Source organism: Heterodontus francisci, unplaced genomic scaffold (assembly GCF_036365525.1).
Source record: "Heterodontus francisci isolate sHetFra1 unplaced genomic scaffold, sHetFra1.hap1 HAP1_SCAFFOLD_43, whole genome shotgun sequence".
In the NCBI taxonomy this organism is placed as follows: Eukaryota; Metazoa; Chordata; class Chondrichthyes; order Heterodontiformes; family Heterodontidae; genus Heterodontus; species Heterodontus francisci.
The window spans coordinates 19,992,046-20,015,041 of NW_027141852.1; the positions used below are offsets into that span (position 1 = coordinate 19,992,046).

Here is a 22,996-nt window from a genome sequence, read left to right on the forward strand (position 1 = left end):
TTGAAAATTCCAGATTCTAACCACTCACTACATAAATACCTTTTTCATGAATTCCTCATTGGTTTTATGAATGTCGATTTTATATTTTTGGCTCTTGTTTCAGACACCACCACAAGTGGAAACATGTCTCCGTGTATTCTATAAAAGCCCTTCACTATTTCCTCACTTTTTTCATTTGTTAGTGTGATGTCGGCATCACTGGCTATGCCAGCATTTATTGCCCATTCCAAATTGCCCTTGTCAAAGTGGTGGTGAGCTGCCTTCTTAAGCCGTTGCAGTCCTTGAGCTGCAGGAATTCCAGCAGTGCTGTTTGGAAAGGAGTTCCAGGATTTTTACCCAGCGACAGTGAAGGAATGGTGATATAGTTCCAGGTCAGGATGGTGTGTGGCTTGGAGGGGAACTTGCAGGTGGTAGTTTTCCCATGCATCTGCTGCCCTTGCCGGTGGTCGAGGTTCTGGGTTTGGAAGGTACTGTCGAAGAAGCCTTGGTGTGATGCTGCAGTGCATCTTTTAGCTGGTACGCACTGCTGCCACTGTGCATCAGTGGTGAATGGAGTGAATATTGAAGGTGGTGGATGTGGGCAATCAAACAGGCTACTTGAGTGTTGTTGGAGCTGCACTCATCCAGGCAAGTGGGCAGTATTCCATCACACTCCTGACTTGTGTCTTGTGAATGGTGGACGGATGTGGGGAAACAGGAGGTAAGTTACTCGCCGCAGAATTCCTAGCCTCTGACCTGCTCTTGCAGTCACAGCATTTATATGGCTGGTCCAGTTCAGTTTCTGGTCAATGGTAACCAATGGTCAATGTTAATGGTAGGGGATTCAGTGATGGTAATGCCATTGAACATCAAGGGGAGATGATTAGATTCTCTCTTGTTTGAGATGGTCATTGCCTGGCACTTATCTGATGCCAATGTTACTTGCCACTTATCAACCCAAGCCTGGATGTTGTGCAGGTCTTGCTGCATCTGGACATGGGCTGCTTCAATATCTGAGGAGTCATGAATGGTGCTGAACATTGCGCAATCATCAGAAAACATCCACACTTCTGGCCTTGTGATGGAGGGAAGGTCGTTGATGAAGCTGCTGCAGATGGTTGAGCCGAGAACACCACTCTGAGGAATTCCAGCTGTCATGTCCGGAGACTGAGATGATTGACCTGAACAACAACAGCCATCTTCCTTCGTGCTAGGTATGACTGCAAACAGCAGAGCATTTTGCCCCGATTTCTATTTACACTGGTTTTGCTAGGGCTGCCTTGTTGCCATACATGTCAAAGGCTGCCTTGATGTCAAGGGCAGTCACTCCCACCTCACAATGCAATGTTTCTTTAACTCTAAAATAAAAGCAAAAGTCTGCAGATGCTGGAAATCTGAAATAAACAAAAATGCTGGAAATACTCAGCAGTTCAGGCAGCATTTGTGGAGGGAGAAACACAATTAACATTTCAGGTCTGTGTCCTTTCATTTTACAATATGCTTTATGTCCTGGCAGATAACAGTGCATTCAGTTTGTAGTAATGGAATTAATACTGTATCCTCCAGTCTGACCACTTGTGATATTTGTGGAGTTGTGTGTAACATGTAGCTCAGTCTGCAGTCTGGTTACATTATTGAGATTAATTCTGTACTTCACAATCAGGTACTGTTTGTCCGTTCTATCTGACATTGAATTTGTAGTTCAGGCTGCTGTCCTGCGCACTCCAGCTCCAGCTCCGGGAAGTCAGGAACAGTGATGTCTTTGAGGAGGGACCGAGGGGAAAGACACCAACAGCAGAGGACAACCCAAGCCTTGCTGCCTACAAGACCCGCCCCCCACCCGCCGATGTCACCCCAGTGGAACAAAACCCTCATGAATAACCATGAGGGGTTTCTGGGCTCAACGAATGTGAAACAGCTTGCGTACACTATGGGTATGCAGGAACATACTCAAGGACTGGGACTTGCAAGGACACCTGGTGTGGTAAGCAACACCCAACTTTATAGTGGATATAAAGATTGCTTCGATTAACATGCATTGTGTTAAATCCACCACGTGATGTGTTTCAACCTTGGATGACTTCGCAAAGGTCAAAGCCGGCGTACTGTTTTGTCAGGAGTGTGGAATCCTGCACCGCAGCACTTACAGGCAATGGTCACGATGGTGATCCCATGGGACATCGATCTGGTCCAGGGGAAATGATTCCTGTTCCTCCGGCCTGGGGATTCTGCTGCGGGGAGGCAATTTAACCATCTCTGAAGTTAAGATGCTGGTGGGCGGTCGCCTTCTCGTAGCAGATGCAATGTACAACAATGCTCCGCTCCATTTAAGCAACGTAAATGCCTCGGTCGAATACAGTGAGCGGCTGACCATCCTCCAGCAACTCACACTGCTGCTGGTGACATCCAGGCCGATCATTCTTGGAGGTGACTTCAACTGCATCATTGATGCAGCTGGACAATCTGGCACTGACGACAGAAAACTGGACGCTACGCCCAGATTCTTAAAAAATGCCAAACTGCACAATGTCTTCAGCAAACCTGCAGACAGAGAGCAGCGTAGATACACCTGGTCAAGATCGGACGGGTCTGCCCGTTCCAGGATTGACTTCCTGTATGTGTCCCCTGCTTTCACGGTCAGATCCACCGACGTCAAGCCGGTGTTCTTCTCCAGCCACTGCCTCTTACTGGCTGACTGTCACTTACAGGATGACAGCGGGTTGGCAGGGGGACATGGAAGCTCAATGCTACACTACTAACCTCAGAGAACATTGAGCAACTCAAAAGAGATTGAAAAAGTTGGAGAACAGTGAGACCCTCCTTGAGTATCCGGTGCACTGGTGGGAAGTGATCAAGGAGAATATCAAGAGGTTCTTTATCTCCAAAGGTGTTCAGAGGGCGAGAGAGAGACAAAGGGAAATGTCCCAACTCCCGAAAAGTATGCAAAATCTGCTACGGCTGCAGTCGATGGGGGTCGAGGTCAAGGAGGATCTCCAAGAGGTGTAGAGCCAGCAGGCCTCGCTCTTTGCCACGGAGGCCTCCAAGATCATCTTCCGGTCCAGAGTCCGCTCCATTGAGCAGGATGAGACGTGCTCGCGTTTCTTCTTCCAAAAGGTACACAGAGAGAGCTCTGTGATCAGCAGCCTGAAGGAAGAGGATGGCTCAGTCACAACTTCACACTCCGACATACTAAGGATTAGCAAATCCTTGAATGCTGGGCTGTAAGACGTGAAGTCTATGGACAGCACGTCCTCCCAGTCCTTCCTGTCATCTATCACAGAGGTCTGAGATGACAGCATGCAGGAGAATCTGGACAAACCGCTAACTCTGGACAAGCTGACAAAGGCCATCAAGTCTTTTGAGACGAAGAAAACTCCCGGAAGCGACGGCTTACCAGTTGAGTTGTATTCGGCCCTGTGGTACTGGGTCAGCCCAGACCTGCTGGAAGTGTACGAGAGTATGCTCCTGGCCGGCAGCATGTCAGAATCCATGAGGAAAGGCATCATCACCCTCATCTACAAGCAGAAGGGGGAGAGGGCAGAAATCAGAAATTGGCGGCCCATCTCACTGCTTAATGTAGACTACAAGGTTCTGTCCAAAGTCATCGCCAGTCGAGTCAAGTCTGCTCTGGAGTTGGTGATTCACCCTGACCAGACCTGTACTGTACCCAGCAGGAAGATCTCTGATAGTGTCGTGCTGCTTAGGGATACGATCGCCTATGTACGGGTCAGGAGGGTGGACACCTGCCTCATCAGCCTGGACCAGGAGAAGGCATTTGACAGGATATCGCACACATACATGATGGATATGCTCTCCAAAATGGGGTTTGAGGAGGGAATCTGCAATTGGATCAAACTGCTCTCCACAAACATCAGTAGTACAGTCAAAAAAATTGGGTGGGAATCAGAAAGTTTCCAGTCAAATCTGGAGTCAGACAGGGCTGTCCTCTTTCCCCTGCCTTGTGTGTTTGCTGTATCGAACCCTTTGCTGAGTCTATTTGGAAGGATGCGGGCATAAGAGGGGTGACAATCCCAGGCAGCGGAGTCACTCAGGTCAAAGCCTCCCTGTACATGGATGATGTTGCAGTAGTCTGATCGGATCCGCTGTCCATTCACAGACTGATGAGCATCTGCGACCAGTTCGAACTGGATTCGGGAGCCACTGTTAACCATGGCAAGAGCGAGGCCATGTTCCTTGGAAACTGGGCTGACCGATCCTTTGTCCCCTTCACCGTCAGGTCAGACTACCTGAAGGTGCTGGGGATATGGTTTGTAAGGGCCGTGACGCGCACCAAAACCTGGGAGGAGCGAGTAGCCAGGGTACAACATAAACTGAGCAAGTGGGAGCAGCGATCTCTCTCTATTATGGGTAAGAACCTGGTCATCAGGTGCAAGGTGCTCACGTTGTTGCTGTAAGTGGCACAGGTCTGGCCCATACCCCACTCCTGCGCTGTGGCGATCACCCGAGCCAATTCCCGCTTTATCTGAAGACGCAAAATGGACAGGGTCCAGAGGGACACGATGTTCAAACCTCTGGATAAAGGCGAAAAAATGTACTCAACATCGCCCTCAACCTGATGGCCGCCTTAGTATGTGGCTGCATCAAGCTGTGCGGAGAGCCCCAGTATGCAAACAGCAACTGTCACTATGTGCTGAGGTTCCATCTGACCCCGGTGTTGCGAAGGATGGATCTGGTCACATTGCCACGGAACGCTCCATCCAGTTGGACTGCGCGTTCGTGGAAATGTTTGTGTGGAAAAACACCTTTGACCACCAATCCATCAGGCAGTGGTCTGCACGGAATGTCCTCAAGTATATTTTTGGAAAAGAAAAGTCTGGAAGAGGAAAGACCGGCGGGAAAGCTCGGTCCAAGGCCAAGACTCGCTCCTCCTGGGCTGGACTGCAGTTCCCGGTGGGCCGTGTTCACAGGCTCCTGAGAAAGGGCAACTATGCTGAGCATGTGGGTGTCGGAGCCCCGGTCTATCTGGCTGCTGTGCTCGAGTATCTGACCGCTGAAATCCTCGAGTTGGCCAGTAACGCGGCCCAGGACAACAGGAAGACCTGCAACATCCTCAGACACCTACAGCTGGCTGTCCAGAATGACGAGGAGCTCACCAAGCTGCTGGGAAGGGTGACCATCACTCAGGGCTGGGTGCTGCCTAATATCTAGGCCATGCTGCTGCCCAAGAAAACCAGAGCTCCGGGCACCAAAACCAAGGCAATCTGCCAGGATTTTATCAAATACCCAAAGGTTCTTTTCAGAGCCACCCACAGTATCATTCTTGTAAATCTCCTCTGTACTCTCTACACAGCAATTATGTCCTTTCTGTCATGTGATGACCAGAACTGTACGCAATACTCCAGCTGTGGCCAAACCACCGTTTTAAACAGTTCTCGCATTACATCCCTGCTTTTGTCGACCAAGAAAGGAAAGCATTCCATATGCCTTCTTCACCACTCTATCTACCTATCCTGTCACTTTCAGGGACCTGTGGACATGCGCTCCAAAGTCTCTCACTTCTTCTACCCATCTCAGTATCTTCCCGTTTATTGTGTATTCCCTTGCTTTGTTTGCCCTCCCCAAATGCATTACCTCACACTTCTCCAGATTGAATTCCATTTGCCACTTTTCCGCCCACTTAATTAATCCATTCATATCATTCTGAAGTCCACAGCCATCCTCCTCACTATCAATTACACGGCCAATTTTTGTGTCATCAGCAAATTTCCCAATCATAGCTCCCACATTTAATTCCAAATCATTAACTTTTTTTTGAAGAGATATAGCACTGAAAGAGGCCCTTCTGCCCACCGAGTCTGTGCCTACCACAAACCATCCATGTTATCCTAATCCTACACTAATTCCATATTCCTACCACATCCCCACCTGCCCCTATATTTCCCTACCACCTACCGATACTAGGGACAATTTATAATGGCCAATTAACCTATCAACCAGCAAGTCTTTGGCATGTGGGAGGAAACTGGAGCACCCGGAGGAAACATACGCAGAGACAGGTAGAACTTGCATACTCCACACAGGCAGTTCCCAGAATTGAACCAGGGTCGCTGGAGCTGTGAGGCTGCGGTGCTAACCGCTGCGCCACTGTGCTGCCCGTGTGGTAATATACACCACAAACAGCAAGGGACCCAACACTGAGCCCTGTGGAACGCCACGAAAAACCGCTTTCCATTTGCAAAAACATCCGTTGACTACTATCCTTTGTTTGCTGTCACTGAGTCAATTTTGGATCCAACCTGCCACATTCCCCTGTATCCCATGGGCTTTCATTTTATTGACCAGACTGCCATGTGGGACCTTATCAACTGCCTTACTAAAATCCATGTAAACCACATCCACCGCACTATCCTCATCAATGTTCCTTGTTACTTCCTCAAAAAACCCAATAAAGTTAGTGAGACATGACCTTGCCTTAAAAAATCCATGCTGACTATCCCTGATTAATCCGTGCCTTTCTAAGTGGTAGTTTATCCTGTCCCTCAGAATTGATTCGAATAATTTACCCACCACTGAGGTCAGACTTACCACATCCTTTTAAAATAATAGTACAACGTTCGCAGAGCTCCAATCCTCCGGCACCTCCCCCATATCCAGTGAGGATTTGAAGATGATCCTCAGCGCATCCACTATTTACTCCCTGGCTTCCTTTAACAACCTCAGATGCAAACCATCCGGCCCTGGTGATTTATTCATTTTGAAGGATGTCAGACTCTCTAGTACTTCCACTCGCATTATGCTTATCGTATCTAATATTTCACACTCCTCTTCTTTTACTACAATGTCTGCATCATCCCTCTCCTTTGTGAAGGCAGAGACAAAAAACTCATTAAGAACCCCGCCCACATCTTCTGGATCCACACAGAAGTTCCCTTGTACATCTCTGATAGGCCATACCCTTTCCTTAGTTATCCTCTTGCTCTTAATGGACTGATAAAACATCCTTGGGTTTCCTTCAAGTAGTTGTATCCAGTCCACATCCACCAAATCACCTCTCAGTTTTGTAAAATTTGCCTTCCCCCAATTTAGAACTTTTACTTTTCGAGCTGCCCTGCCATTACTTAGCTTTACAAACTCATTATTGCTCGTGTAATAAGTGTAATAAGTAGAATAATTTACCAGTTACTCACCGATCAGCTTCTTCCCATATACCATGGAGGCTGAAAAGGCAGAAAAGACCAAAGAGCACCTCCTTCCCCCAGTCAGTGAAGTCCCTCACACATCAACTCACAGCTTTACACTCTGTCCAAACAGCACTTTCTAATTAGTAATTATTCATAAATTACACTAACTAAAACATTAGTAACCTGACCAATTACAAGGTAGCTATTTGAAGGTTTTTAAACAAAGAGCTTTTTTACCTATCCCAAAGGCTCTTTTCAGATCCACCCACAGTATCTGAAAGGGCTGATTACTGTCTGAAGTCTGCTGTACCCACACCTCTGTCTATCCCTCTTCATCTAGAACAACCAGCATCATCTTCCATTCCTTTCACCATCATGTGTTTAACTCGCTTCTCCTTATAGACAGTCAGATATCAATGTAATAATGAAATGATCTGTGTCAGTGCTGGCCATTTCCCTGTCCTGATTTCAGACCCTACTCTGGACACTTGTTTCCCATTCCAGGACCTTCTTGTATTAATATTCAGCACCACCTGTCAGTCAGAAACTTGTCTCAATGAACCGATCCTTTTACTGAACTTCCAACTGCTGCTGTCTATTTCTCGAGGGAAAGAGCTGCTCACTGTATAAGGATGTGAGGGGAATGTAACCCGGCTGCTGGTGAGACGGTCCCGTCTTCTCAATCAAAATTTTACTACAGTGATTCCCAGATTCCCAGCTGGTCTGTTGAGGATTTTGTTTTCACAGAAATATCTTGTTAAATACAAATCTGATTCCAACATGTCAGTAACAGGACAGAATGGGAACCTTTTAAAAGGATGAAGCAACTATTTCAGTGGCTTCTCACTGTCCCCCTGAAGCCTGTGTGAAGGGGAATTACCAATAGTCTGTAATTTATTACTTCCACACCGAGTTTGAGTTATTTGTCGCGTGAAAGATTGCTGAACGGAGTCTTTTACTGTCAGTTACGGATGAGAAGTTGACAAAAATTGGCAAAATAAAGCTGTTCATAAAATAGCACCAGCAATTTGAGTCGGTAAAAGCAAAATTGTGTTTTAAAGGTTTATTTAAACCGCTACGGGAAAATAGATTTTTATGTACTTTTCCAGTCGATCACTTCTTTTCCACAGTGAAATTGGCGGCTTTCACAAATTCAAATATTCTGCCAGGTTGACAGGTTCAACCAATGATTTTTTGTATTTTGTGCTTCGAGATTCTCTGATTGAATCATTCATGTCAGTTAATGGCTGTGTGGCCTAATGGATAAGGCGTCTGACTTCGATATATTCGATGATGTTATCAGAAGATTGCAGGTTCGAGTCCTGCCACGTTCATTTTGACCCAAAGGGATTATGCAGGGATTTGGGGATTGAGTCGGGGACTGAACAGATTGGAAACCCGACATGGACTCAATGGGGCGAATGGCCTCCTCATGTGCTGTCACTGACTTTATGAGAAGAGGGTGACCAATCAGAAGTGGGCTGGGGTTCCAGCGGGTTCAAACTGCAGGAATTCCAGGTCCCTGAATGACTGAGCTGAAACTGCTCAGTTTCACTGCAGGAAACACCGTCTCGGGGGAAATAACATCACAAATAATTCCATTTGACTAATTATTCAATTATAAAACAATGTGAAGGTGTGATGTTACTTTTCACTGTGAGGGGAGAATCCGCCATCTGGGTAAATCAGCAACTTTATAACATCGTCTGTACGTTTAGAAAAGAAACGATGAAAACTCTCCCCATAACCCTGGTGTGGTGGAAAGGCTCAATTCAGAGATTGGAATATAACGAGAGCAGAACATAAATCATTAACTGATATTTCCGGCATAAAACACACCCCAGCTCCCGTTCCCATGTCACTGCTGTCCCTATGAGGCGGTGGGTGACTCTGAAAAGAGACTTTGTTTTGTGTTTCTGCAGGAAAACCACAAAGATCCTCACAGGCAGTGAAACTCATCTTCCCAGAATCTCCATACCAGATTGAAACAGAAAACACAAAGACAGTGAGAAAGTTCCAGAGAGTTACTGAGCATTAAAACCAATTAAATAAACCAATTCTAGAGAGATGTTGGTGCAGTTTTTTCAGAGCGATTGTGGGTGGCTCTGAAAAGAGCCGTTGTGTTTCGAGTGTTTTCACTACATGGTGGAGTTTTACTTGGAGTTGATGTACTTGGTCACTCACTTTGTCCCTTCTCACATTCCGAGCGCTTTGTTGGGTGAAAATATTTATTCAGGCAGTTTCAACAGCTCAGAGCCGACATTGAGTCAGAAACCAGAAATGGGAGTACGGGACACAGACAAGGAATTTATGCTGGACCTTTATAAATCTCACTGGTTCTCGGCCTCAGTTAGAGCGTTGTGTCTAATTCCATGCTCCACACTTTCGCAGGAATGTCAAGGCCTCAGAGAGGGTGCAGAGGAGATTTACTGGAATGGTATCAGAAATGCAGGAATTCAGCTAATGTGGAAAGAATAGGGGTCTGGGGTGTGTGAAGCTGGGGTCCTTCTTCTTAGAGCAGAATGGCAGTTAATAGTTGTGTTCAACATTGTGAAGAGTTTTTATAAGAATAAAGAAGTTTGACTGCAATTAGACAGAGCCTTGGTGAGATCACATATTATGGGAGGCACAGTGGCGCAGTGGTTAGCACCGCAGCCTCACAGCTCCAGCAACCCGGGTTCAATTCTGGGTACTGCCTAGGTGGAGTTTGCAAGTTCTCCCTGTGTCTGTGTGGGTTTTCTCCAGGTGCTCCGGTTTCTTCCTACAAGCCAAAAGACTTGTTGGTAGGTAAATTGGCCATGATAAATTGTCCCTGGTTTAGGTAGGTGGGAGGGAAATATAGGGTCGGTGGGGATGTGGTAGGAATATGGGATTAGTGTAGGATTAGTATAAATGGGTGGTTGTTGGTCGGCACAGACTCGGTGGGCCGAAGGGCCTTTTTCAGTGCTGTATCTCTCTGTGACTCTAGAGATGTGGATGCTCGTTGGGTATATCCAAGAGAGAGATCGATAGGTTTTTGGATACTAAGGGGAATCAAGGGATCTGTGCTAGTGTGGTAAGATGGAGTTGATGTAGGAAATCAGCTGTGATCTTATTGAATGGCAGAGCTATTTCGATGGGCCGAATGGCCCACTCCTATTTTTTATGTAAAGTTCCATTCCTCTCAGGGAATATTTTATTTTCAAAAAGAGAAATACTGCACACACTGGAAATCTGAATAATAACAGAAGATTCTGGAAACACTCAGCAGTTCCAGCAGTACCTGTGGAGAGAGGAAGGTAGGAGCAATGTTTCAGGTCTATAGAAGGGTCACAGAACTGGACCACTAACCCGAGCTTCTCTTTTCCACAGTTGTTTCCGGACTGGCTGAGTGTTTTCAGTATTTTAGGCTTTTTCTTTCTGTATTTCATCCTTTTCTCACTTGACTATTTGTTGTGAAACTTTCAGCGTTGTGCTCAATTCTTTGTGTCGTTGTGTTGCCTTTATTTGAAGTAATGTAAATAGTTTCCTGAAATGAATTTGCCAAATGGTTGGGCAAATTGTTCCAACCAGTTTTTGAGCAAGTTTTCCACATGCACAGTGAAGGATTCCTTCACATTTGCGAAGACCATACAGGACTTGCATATCGATAGCAATGCCGTGTCCATGTGTCATTTGACATTGCTAGCCCATTCACTAATGTACCCCTTCAGGAAGCCATAGATATTTGCACTGCAGTGCTATATCATGGTGATCTATACCCGTCACCATTGTGTGAATCTGTATTAATTGAACTTATGAACTCGGCAACTTGCACAGTTGAGTTCAGTTTTATTGACACCATGCATTGCTGGTGTTGCCATGGGATCCCCTCTAGGCCCAGCTCTCACAAACATCTTTGTTGGATTCCATGACAAAACTGTTTTTAAGGGAATGACACCTAACCTCCGACCGCTTGCATATTTCCAATATGTAGATGATACGTTTGCTAAATTTGAATCCGCAGCTGCATGAAATAATTTCCTTGCACGTCTTCATGGGCTCCATCCTACACTCAAATTCACCTTTGGAATGGAGCAGTCAAATGAGCTCCCTTTCCTTGATGTACTAGTTGAGAAATCTGCTAAGGGGTTTTCTACCACGGTCTACCGCAAACCTACCTTCACTGGTCAATACACGCGTTGGGATTATTACAGTTCCACGCGCTATAAAATTGGTCTTATCGACAACGTCATAAATAGGGCTGAGCCATTTGCTCACCATGCAAGCTTGATGCTGAAATAGGGCGAATCAAAGACATCCTGCATTACAATGGCTACACTGATCAGATCATTTCTCACTGTATATCACACAAACTTATAAATGGGCTGAAGGACGTCATTTTGAGCCCTGAAAAGTGCCCAGTCTCCCTCAAATTACCCTGGAAGGGTAATATATCCCCAGTATTTGAGTAACAGGTGAAGCGAGCTGTTTCCTGCTGTTACTATGCAGGAGCAACAAGTGTGGTGTTCGCCACTAACAGGATGCTGCTGTCAAGCAAAAGAGACATCCTGCCTATCACACAAATAAGTAACGTGATATATGAATTTCAATACCAGTGTGATGCTAGGTTTCTAGACCGTACATCCCAAAACTGGCGGACTGTATCAAATAACATGTCCCTTCCGCTGTTCGCAATGGGCCCAACCCAACCAACCCATGCTTGCAAAACTCAAAACACAGTATCCAACATGAGATGTGATTCCACAATAGGACAACATTTGCTAAATAATTCTCAGTGTGCTAAGAATTACACTGACAACCGATTTAAGACTGTCAGTAGGGCTCGCAGTGTGGTGCACTGGTGTGTACTGTAAGCTACATATATTAATACACAGGGCCCTGTTCTTTGCAGACAGAAAGAACATGCACACATGTTGTGCCAGTTTCAGCTAAACAAAATAAGTGACAGCCATTCACTGGCTCATTCCACAAGGCAATGCCGTGACCAATCAGAGTCAAGCTGCCTGGTTTAAATTTCAGACAAAGCTGGGCAGTTATCTGTCAGTTACCATAAACTGATGCATTCTGAATGGCAATGCCTCGACCAATCAGAGTTCACTTGCCAACCAATCAGCACTCTCTTCTCATACAGAAGAAAGTTGTTGTTTTCCCTTAAATTGGTATTCTTGTGGATTGCCCTGCTGAGTGCAAGACGAAAACAACTGGCTACCAAAGTTTGGACAACATGTCACTATTTTCACGAAATGATTACTTTTATTTTCAATATAAAAATATAAAGCAATGTGAGTGTAACATTTACAGACAAATTCTATTACCTCACATTGCCTGATTCTTTCACACTGACAGACTATGTGAACTACTGTCCCGATTTTGCAGTTCTCTTAGCAAATGTCAGCAATCTGTGATACAGTGCAGTTTACAGACCAGACCGTCAATCACAACATGCAATAATTGTTCAGCTTATGTTGGACTGGTGGGATTTAGAAATACTAGGAATTGAGATGAGCTGTTATTGTATTTAATTATTTGTTTCATGGGATGTGGACGTCGCCAGCCAGGCCAGCATTTATTGTCCATCCCTAATTGCCCATGAGAAGGTGGTGATGAGCTTCCTTCTTGAACCACTGCAGTCCATGTGGGGTAGGTACACCCACAGTGCTATTAGGAAGGGAGTTCCAGGATTTTTACCCAGCGACAGTGAAGGAAGGAATGGCGATATAGTTCCAAGTCAGGATGATGTGTAGCTTGGAGGAGAACTTTCAGGTGGTGGTATTCCCATGCATCTGCTGCCCTTGTCCTTCTAGGCAGTAGAGGATGCAGGTTTGGAAGGTGCTGCCTGACTAGCCTTGGTGCATTGTTGCAGTGCATCTTGTAGATGGTACACACTGCTGCCACTGTACGTCAGTGGTGAAGGGAGTGAATGTTGTGGACGGGGTGCCAATCAAGCGTGTTGCTTTGTCCTGGATGGTGTCGAGCTTCTTGAATGTTGTTGGAGCTGCACCCATCCGGGCAAGTGGATAGTATTCCATCACACTCCAGACTTGTGCCTTGTAAATGGTGGACAGGCTTGGGGAGTCAGGAGGTGAGTTACTCACCGCATGATTCCTACCCTCTGACCAGCTCATGTAGTCACACTATTTATAAGGCTACTCCAGTTCAGTTTCTGGTCAATGGGAACCCCCAGGAAGTTGATAGTGGGGGATTCAGCGATCGTAATGCCGTTGAATGTCAATGGGAGATCGTTAGATTCTCTCTTGTTCGAGATGGTCATTGCCTGGCACTTGTGTGGCGCGAATGTCACTTGCCACTTATCAGCCCAAGCCTGGATATTGTCCAGGTCTTGCTGCATTTCTACATGGACTGCTTCACTATCTGAGGAGTCGCGAATGGTGCTAAATTTTGCAATCATCAGTGAACATCCCCACTTCTGACCTTATGATTGAAGGAAGGTCACTGATGAAGTAGTGAAGAAGGTTGGGCCGAGGATACTACCCTGAGGAACTCCAGCAGGAATGTCCTGGAGCTGAGATGATTGACCTCCAACAATCACAACCATTTTCCTTTGTGCCAGGTACGATTCCAACCAGTGCAGAGTTTTCCTCTTGATTCCCATTGACTCCAGTTTTGCTCGGGCTCCTTGATGCCATACTCAGTCAAATGCTACCTTGATGTCAAGGGCAGACACTCTCACCTCACCTCTTGAGTTCAGCTCTTTTGTCCTTGTTTGAACCAAGGCTGTAATGAGGTCAGGAGCTGAATGGCCCTGGCGGAACCCAACCGAGCGTCACTGAACAGGTTATTGCAAAGCAAGTGCCCCGTCGATGACATCTTCCATCACGATACTGATGATTGAGAGTAGACTGATTTGGCAGCAATTGGCTGGGTTGGAATTGTCCTGCTATTTGTGTACAGGACATACCTGGGCAATTTTCCACATTGCCGGGTAGATGCCAGTATTGTACCTGTACTGGAACAGCTTCGCTAGTGGCGCGGCACGTTCTGGAGCACAGGTCTTCAGTACTATTGCTGGAATATTGTCAGGGCACGTAGCCTTTGCTGTATCCAGTGCCTTCAGTCGTTTCTTGATATCACATTGAGTGAATCGAATTGGCTGAAGACTGGCATCTGTGATGCTGGGGACTTCAGAAGGAGGCCGAGATGGATCATCAACCCAGCACTTCTGGCTGCAGATTGTTTCAAATTCTTCATCCTTATCTTTTGCATTGATGTGCTGGGCTCCCCCATCATTGAGGTTGGGGATATTTGTGGAGCCACCTCCTCCTGTTGGTTGTTTAATTGTCCACCACCATTCATCATTGGATGTGGCAGGGTGTAGATCTGATCCATTGGTTGTGGGATCACTTAGCCCTGTCTATTACATGCTGCTTCTGCTGTTTGGCATGAAAGTAGTCCTGGGCTGTAGCTTCATCAGGCTGATGCCTCATTTCAAGGTATGCCTGGTGCTGCTCCTGGCATGCCCTCCTGCACTCTTCATTGAATTAGGGTTGATCCCCCAGCTTGTTGGTAATGTTAGAGTGGGGGAATATGCCGGGCCATGAGGTTATAGAATGTGGTTGACTACAATTCTGCTGCTGCTAATGGTCCACAGCACCTCATGGATGCCCAGTTATACATTGCTGGTTCTGTTCAAAATCTATCCCATTTAGCACAGTGGTAGTGGCACACAACACGATAGAGGGTATCCTCAATGTGAAGACGGGACTTCATCTCCACAAGGACTGTGCAGTGGTCACTCTTACCAATACTGTCATGGACTGATGCATCTGCGGCAGGCAGATTGGTGAGGATGAGTTCAAGTATGTTTTTCCCTCTTGTTCGTTCCCTCACCACCTACCGCAGACCCAATCGAGCAGCTATGTCCGTTAGGACTCGGCCAGCATGGGCAGTAGTGGTGCTACCGAGCCACTCATGGTGATAGACATTGAAATCCCCCAGCCAGACTACATTCTGGACCCTTGCACCCTCAGTGCTCCCTCCAAGTGGTGTTCATCAGTCTTTCGCTGTCTCTTGCTGGTTTGCTCAGTACCGTTCTCTGTCTGTTCCTTTCTGAGTCCTGGTAATATCTTCCTGGTTTTCTGTGCGTCTTTCTCTGTCTGCCTCATTGTCGGTGCTGTTACTCCGTGTCCTTGTGTCATTGCGCAGTGAGGGTGAGTCCGTCAGCATGTGTGTTGCTGAGTCCGGGATTCTTGAGAAATCCGACTACAATCCTATTTTTATCAAAACATTGGGGAAATGAACATATTTCACTAACGGGCAGCCAAAATTTAAAACAGCGGTGAGCAGAGTGGCGCAGTGGAAGCGTGCTGGGCCCATAACCCAGAGGTCAATGGATCGAAACCATTTTCTGCTATTTATGCTTCGTAATAATGCAAACTGTTCACTTTCAAAACATCAAGTATTTCCCCAAAATAACAAGATGCTTCCAAAGGCACTCTATTGCAATCAGCTTCTTCCTTCCAGTGAACACATCAATCAGTAACAAATCACATTTGCTCACACGAACACAAGCTGCAAACACGTACCAGCCGAGTCTCTCCCACTTTGTCAACCCCTTCCTGCAGAGCCTCCTCTCCACCACCAGATGGTGATGTTGGCCACAATAAAACCAGGACAAATGGTCACAGTGAGGAGACGGTCAGTCACAGAAAATAAAACAATAACAGGGAAAACCTTTACACAACAACAGGGGACATCTTTACACAACAGAAAACATATTTACACACCAGGAAATACCTTTAGACAACAGGGAGAACACAATCATACAAATGCCTTGTTTCTCCATCTCAGTCTCGTTGTCTCTCTCTCTGTCCCTCAGTTTTGCTTCCTCACTGTCTATTGGTTTTCTGTGTGTTTTTCTCTCTGTCCCGTTGTCGATGGTGTTACTCAGCGTCCTTGTAACATTGTGTAGCCAGGCTGAGCCTCCCAACACCTGTATTGCTGTAATAAAAACAGAAAATGCTGGAAATGCTCAGTTGGTCTGGCAGCATCTGTGGAGAAAGAAACAGTTAACAGTTCAGATCTGTTTCCTTAGCTCACATTAACTTTGTTCTCTCTCCACAGATGCCGCCAGACCTGCTGACTATTTCAAGCATTTTCTGTTTATGTTTCAGATTTCCAGCATCCGCAGTATTTTGCTTTTGTACGTGTGTTGCTATGTCTGGGACTGTTTGAGTGCAATGCTATTGCTTTATAAACAGCGTTGAAACAAACATTTATCTCGCTAACACACAGCACTAATACACAGCTGGATATAAACAGCAGCCTGCAGCAGAGGGCGCAGTGGAAGTTTATTAACACAAATAATTCACCAACACTATATTTACTGCTATCCCCAATCACACCACGCTTCGTCTTAACACGTTTTACTCTTTATTTGCATCCACATCTTCCTTCCAGTAAACACTTCAATTTGGAACACAGCTTCCAAATCACCTTTATTCACAAACCCGAACACACACCAGCCCAGACTTCCCCCTTCCTGTCAACCCATTCCTGCATCAGTGCCTGTCCACCAACAGTTGTTGCTAGAATCATACAATCATAGAATGGCGACAGCACAGAAGGAGGCCATTCAGCCTGTCGAACCCGTGCTGGCTCTCTGTTAGAGCACTAAAATAAAAGCAAAATACTGCGGATGCTGGAAATCTGAAACAAAAACAAGAAATGCTGGATTCACTCAGCAGGTCTGGCAGCATCTGTGGAAGGGTCACTGACCCGAAACGTTAACTCTGCTTCTCTTTCCACAGATGCTGCCAGACCTGCTGAGTGAATCCAGCATTTCTTGTTTTTGTCTCTGTTAGAGCAACTCACCTCATTTCACTCCCCAGTCAGTTCAATTTTGGAGGTGGGAAAACTTCTCGAAAGAATAATTCGGGACAAAATTAATAGTCCCATGGACAAATGTGGGTTAATTCAAGAAAGCCAGCATGGATTTCTTAAGGGAAAATCATGTTTAACTGTCCTGCTGGAGATTTTGATGAGGTAACAGAGAGGGTTGATGAGGGCAATGCTGTTGATGTGGTCTACATGGACTTTCAAAAGGTCTGGCAGCATCTGAAAGGTCACTGACCTGAAACGTTAACTTTGCTTCTCTCTGTACAGATGCTGCCTGACCTGCTGAGTATTTCCAGCATTTCTTGTTTTCATTATGGCACAGAGTTCCCTTTTCAAACTTACAGAATTAACCACAATAGTGTACTCTGAGATTCAAGTTAAATATCAGCCCAATATTTACACACATTATGAGTTTATAAGTTTCAGTATTAATTCCCATAGTGCATCCTGACATATACATTAGATATAACATAACATAAGAACAGAAGAAATAGGAGCAGGAGTAGGCCATTCGGCCCCTCAAGCCTGCCCTGCCATTCAGTAAGATCATGGCTGATCTGCCCCAGACCTCAACTCCTCTTTCATGCCAGCTCTTCATAGACCTCAACTCTCCAATATTTCAAAAATCTATTTACATCCTCTTTAAATACTTTCAGTGATTTAGCCTCCAATACTGACTGGGGTAGAGAATTCCAGACATTCACTACCCTCTGAGAGAAGAAATTCCTTTGCATCTCAGTTTAAATGAGTGTCCCCTTAATCTGTAACTATGTCGCCTAGTTTGAGATTCCCGCACTAGTGGAAACATCTTCTCAACATCGACCCTGTTAATAAAAACAAGAAATGCTGGAAATACTCAGCAGGTCTGGCAGCATCTGTGAAGAGAGAAGCAGAGTTAATGTTTCAGGTCAGAGACCCTTCTTCACCCTGTTAAGCACCCTCAGAATCTTGCACGTTTCAAAAAGATCACCCCTCATTCTTCTAAACACGAATGAATAACCTGTTTAGCCGTTCTTCATAAGTCAACCCCTTCATCCCAGGAATCAGCTGAGTGAATCGCTTTTGAACTCCTCCAATGCCAGTACATCCTTTCTTAAGTCTAAATCTCAAGTGCGTCATCAGATTGAGAGATTCTGAAAGATAGCATAACCTGAGATACAAACTGAGATTTCAGTTTAAAACTCCCCTGGATTGTGAAACTAAAAGATACAATAGCAATTCAATTTGTATAGACTGTGCTTTGGATCATATTCCAGCCCTCATACAGTATCAGACTGGAAGATACTGTAGCAATTCCATTAGTGCAGACTCAGCTCTACATTACAGAGCAGGGAACATATTTAAACAACCGGGAACACTTTTACACAAGACGGATCATATTTACACAACTGAGAAGATATTTACCCAACAGGGAACCATTTTACACAATAACAGAGAACATCTTTACACAACAGCGAATATAGTTACACAACAGAGAACATATTACACAGCAGGAAATATCTTTAAAAGAACACAGGGAACATCTTTACACAACAGAGAACACAATTACATAAGTCATCAGTCTTTCGCTGTCTCTTGCTGGTTTGCTCAGTACCTTTCTCTGTCTGTTCCTTTCTGAGTCCTGATAATATCTTCCTGGTTTTCTGTGTGTCTTTCTCTGTCTGTTCCTTTCTGCGTCCTGATAATCTCTTCCTGGTTATCTGTGTGTCTTTCTCTGTCTGTTCCCTTCTGGGTCCGAATGATCTCTACCCGGTTTTCTGTGTGTCTTTCTCTGCCTGCCTCATTGTCGGTGCTGTTACTCTGTGTCCTTGTGTCATTGGGCAGTGAGGGTGAGTCCGTCAGCACGTGTGTTGCTGAGTCCGGGATTCTTGAGAAATCCGACTCCAATCCTATTTTTATAAAAACATTGGGGAAATGAACATATTTCACGAACAGGCAGCTAAAATTTAAACCAGCAGTTTGCAGAGTGGCGCAGCGGAAGCGTGCTGGGTCGATGGATCGAAACCATTCTCTGCTATTTATGTTTGGTCGGAAGACAAACAGTTCACTTTCAAAACATCAAGTGTTTCCCCATAATAACAAGATGCGCTCGATTGCGATCAGCTTTTTCCTTCTCGTGAACACATCAATCAGTAACAACTCACTTTTGCTCACACGAACACAAGCTGCAAACACGGACCAGCCGAGTCTCTCCCACTTTGTCAACCCCCTTCCTGCAGAGCCTCCTCTCCACCACCAGATGGTGATGTTGGCCACAATAAAACCAGGACAAATGGTCACAGTGAGGAGACGGTCAGCAACAGAAAATAAAACAATAACAGGGAAAACCTTTGCACAACAACAGGAGACATCTTTACACAACAGAAAACATATTTACACAACAGGAAATACCGTTACACAACAGGGGGAACACAATCATACAAATGCCTTGTTTCTCCATCTCAGTTTCGTTGTCTGTCTCTCTCTCTCCGTTCCTCACTTTTATTTCCTCACAGTCTATTAGTTTTCTGTGTGTTTTTCTCTCTGTCCCGTTGTCGATGGTGTCACTCAGCGTCCTTGTAACATTGCGTAGCCAGGCTGAGCCTCCCAACACCTGTGTTAGAGAACATAGAACATAGAACAGTACAGCACAGTACATGCCCTTCGGCCCACGATGTTGTGCGGAAACTTTAACCTACTCTAAGATCAAAACTACCTACATACCTTTCATTCTACTATCATCCATGTACCTATCCAAGAGACGCTTAAATGTCCCTAATGTATCTGCTTCGACTACCACCGCTGGCAGTGCATTCCACGCACCCACCACTCTCTGTGTAAAGAAACTACCTCTGACATCTCCCCGAAACCTTCCTCCATCACCTTAAAATTATGCCCCCTGGTGATAGCCCTTTCCACCCTGGGAAAAAGTCTCTGGCTATCCACTCTATCTATGCCTATCATCATCTTGTACCCCTCTATCAAGTCACCTCTCATCCTTCTTCGTTCCAATGGGAAAAGCCCCAGCACCCTCAACCTTTCTTCGTAAGACATGCCCTCCAGTCCAGACAGCATCCTGATAAATCTCCTCTGCACCCTCTCTAAAGCTTCCACATCCTTCCTATAATGAGACGACCAGAACTGAACACAATATTCCAAGTGTGGTCTAACCAGGGCTTTATAGAGCTGCAGCATAACCTCGCGGCTCTTAAACTCAATCCCCCTGTTAATGAAAGCCAACACACCATACGCCTTCTTAACAACCCTACCAAACTTGGGTGGCAACTTTGAGCGATCTATGGACATGGGCCCCAAGATCCCTCTGTTCCTCCACACTACCAAGAATCCTGTCTTTTAGCCTGTATTCTGCATTCAAATTCGACCTTCCAAAATGAATCACTTCACACTTTTCCAGGTTGAACTCCATCTGCCACTGCTCAGCCCAGCTCTGCACCCTGTCAATGTCCCGTTGCAACCTACAACAGCCTTCCACACTATCCACAACTCCAGCAACCTTCGTGTCATCGGCAAACTTGCTAACCCAGACTTCCACTTCCTCATCCAAGTCATTTATAAAAATCACAAAGCGCAGAGGTCCCAGAACAGATCCCTGCGGAACACCACTGGTCACCGAGCTCCAGGCTGAATACTTTCCATCTACTACCACCCTCTGTCTTCTATGGGCCAGCCAATTCTGTATCCAGACAGCCAACTTTCCCTGCATCCCATGCCTCCTTACTTTCTGAATGAGCCTACCATGGGGAACCTTATCAAACTCCTTGCTAAAATCCATATACACCACATCCACTGCTCTTCCTTCATCGATGTGTTTTGTCACATCTTCAAAGAATTCAATAAGTCTTGTGAGGCATGACCTGCCCCTCACAAAGCCATGCTGACTGGCTCTAATCAAACTATGCTTTTCCAACTAATCATAAATCCTGTCTCTCAGAATCCTCTCCAATAATTTGCCCACTACCGACATAAGACTGACTGGTCTATAATTCCCAGGGTTATCCCTATTCCCTTTCTTGAACAAGGGAATAACATTTGCCACCCTCCAATCATGTGGTACTACTCCAGTGGACAGTGAGGACGCAAAGATCATCGCCAAAGGCGCGGCAATCTCTTCCCTCGCTTCCCGTAATATCCTTGGGTATATCCCGGCTGGCCCCAGGGACTTATCTGTCCTCATGTCTTTCAAAATTTCCAGCACATCCTCCCTCTTAACATCAACCTGTTCGAGCATATCAGCCTGTTCCACGCTGTCCTCACAAACGTCCAGGTCCCTCTCACTAGTGAATACTGAAGCAAAGTATTCATTTAGGACCTCCCCTACCTCCTCCGACTCCAGGCACAAGTTCCCTCCACTATCCCTGATCGGCCCTACCCTCAGTCTGGCCATCCTCTTGTTCCTCACATAAGTGTAGAACGCATTGGGATTTTCCTTAATCCTACCCGCCAAGACTTTTTCATGTCCCCTTCTAGCTCTCCTAAGTCCATTCTTCAGTTCCTTCCTGGCTACCTTGTAACCCTCTGGAGCCCTGTCTGATCCTTGCTTCCTCAACCTTAAGTAAGCTTCCTTCTTCCTCTTGACTAGCTGTTCCACATTTCTTGTCATCCAAGGTTCCTTCACCCTACCATCCCTTCCTTGCCTCATCGGGACAAACCTATCCAGCAGTCGCAGCAAGTGCTCCCTAAACAACCTCCACATTTCTGTCGTGCATTTCCCTGAGAACATCTGTTCCCAATTTATGCACCCCAGTTCCTGCCTAATAGCATTGTAATTCCCCCTCCCCCAATTAAATATTTTCCCATCCCGTCCGCTCCTGTCCCTCTCCATGACTACAGTAAAGGTCCGGGAGTTGTTATCACTATCACAGACATGTTCTCCCACCGAGAGATCTGCCACCTGGCCTGGTTCGTTGCCAAGCACCAAATCCAACATAGCCTCCCCTCTAGTCGGCTTATCTACATATTGAGTCAGGAAACCTTCCTGGACACACCTGACAAAAACTGCTCCATCCAAACTATTTGCACGAAGGAGGTTCCAATCAATATTAGGGAAGTTGAAGTCACCCATGGCAACAACCCTGTTACTTCTGCTCCTTTCCAAAATCTGCCTCCCAATCTGTTCCTCCGTGTCTCTGTTGCTATTGGGGGGTCTATAGAAAACTCCCAATAAAGTGACTGCTCCTTTCCTGTTTCTGACTTCCACCCATAATGACTCAGTAGACAAACCCTCCTCGATGACCTCCCTTTCTGCAGCTGTGATACTATCCCTGATTAACAATGCAACTCCCCCACTTCTTTTACCTCCCTCCCTATTCCTTTTGAAACATCCAAACCCGGGAACATCCAACATCCATTCCTGCCCCTGTGATCTCCAAGTGTCCGTAATGGCCACAACATCGTAGCTCGAAGTACTGATCCATGCTCTAAGTTCATCACCCTTATTCCTGACACTTCTTGCATTAAAATAGACACACTTCAACCCATCATACTGGCTGAAACTTTGCCCTGTCAACTGTCTAACCTTCCTCACAGACTCTCTGCACTCTGTATCTGCCTGTTCAACAGCTACCCCATCCACTGATCCGTAGTTCCGGTTCCCATACCTCTGCCAAACTAGTTTAAACCCTCCCGAAGAGCTCTAGCAAACCTCCCGCCCAGGATATTGGTGTCCCTCCAGTTCAGATGCAACCCGTCCTTCTTGTCCAGGTCCCACCTTCCCCAGAAGGTATCCCAATGATCCACATAACTGAAGCCCTCCCTGCTACACCAGCTCTGTAGCCACGTGTTCAGCTGCACTCGCTCTCTGTTTCTAGCCTCACTAGCACGTGGCACCGGTATCAATGCTGAGATTACTACTCTGCTCGTCTTGCCTTTTAGCTTCCAACCTAACTCCTATATTCGCTTTTCAGGTCCTCATCCCTTTTCCTAGCTCTGTCATATGTACCACGACTTCTGGCTGCTCCCCCTCCCCTTTAAGAATCCGAAAGACTCGATCTGAGACATCCCTGACCCTGGCACCCAGGAGGCAACATACCATCCGGGAG

At 46.0% G+C, this 22,996-nt stretch overlaps 2 non-coding genes across 2 annotated transcripts; both read left to right on the forward strand.

The window, feature by feature from the left end:
* The first annotated feature begins 8,366 nt into the window (after nucleotides 1-8,366).
* On the forward strand, nucleotides 8,367-8,455 carry trnar-ucg (transfer RNA arginine (anticodon UCG)). The gene is given in 2 exon segments: nucleotides 8,367-8,403; nucleotides 8,420-8,455. It is a non-coding gene; the product is annotated as a tRNA-Arg (tRNA).
* A 6,947-nt stretch (nucleotides 8,456-15,402) lies between these two features.
* Nucleotides 15,403-15,474, forward strand: trnam-cau (transfer RNA methionine (anticodon CAU)). The gene has a single exon. It is a non-coding gene; the product is annotated as a tRNA-Met (tRNA).
* The last annotated feature ends 7,522 nt before the right edge of the window (nucleotides 15,475-22,996 follow it).